We start from the raw sequence: 366 nt of genomic DNA, 5'->3' as shown, positions 1-366 counted from the left end.
TTTTTTTTTTTTTTAATTTTCCCTAAATCCCAAACAAAACCAACCCAAAATGAAAATTGTGAGCCCGTATTTTTAGAGGGGATGATGTCGGAGTGATGATGCTTTTTCCCCTCGGCAGAGAACCCTCTGTCCTCCCGGGGATGCTGCCGGGGCATGGAACAAACCTCCCTTCTGCAGGGCTCACAACGAAATACTGGGGAAGGGGCTCCGCAAGCCCCTGCCCTTGTTGTTGTTTATCTTAAAAAATACCGCCTGATACGGGCTGGTGGCGGCTCGTTAGTGGGGTCGGTACATACGCCCCGGCGGAGCGACGCGGGAATTTACGCCGCAAAACATTAGTAGATGAAGGGAAAATTTCCGAGGAGA

Source organism: Merops nubicus, unplaced genomic scaffold, assembly GCF_000691845.1.
Source record: "Merops nubicus isolate BGI_N331 unplaced genomic scaffold, ASM69184v1 scaffold41065, whole genome shotgun sequence".
In the NCBI taxonomy this organism is placed as follows: Eukaryota; Metazoa; Chordata; class Aves; order Coraciiformes; family Meropidae; genus Merops; species Merops nubicus.
The sequence above is the reverse complement of the archived record's forward strand: the minus strand, read 5'-3'. Positions refer to the sequence as shown.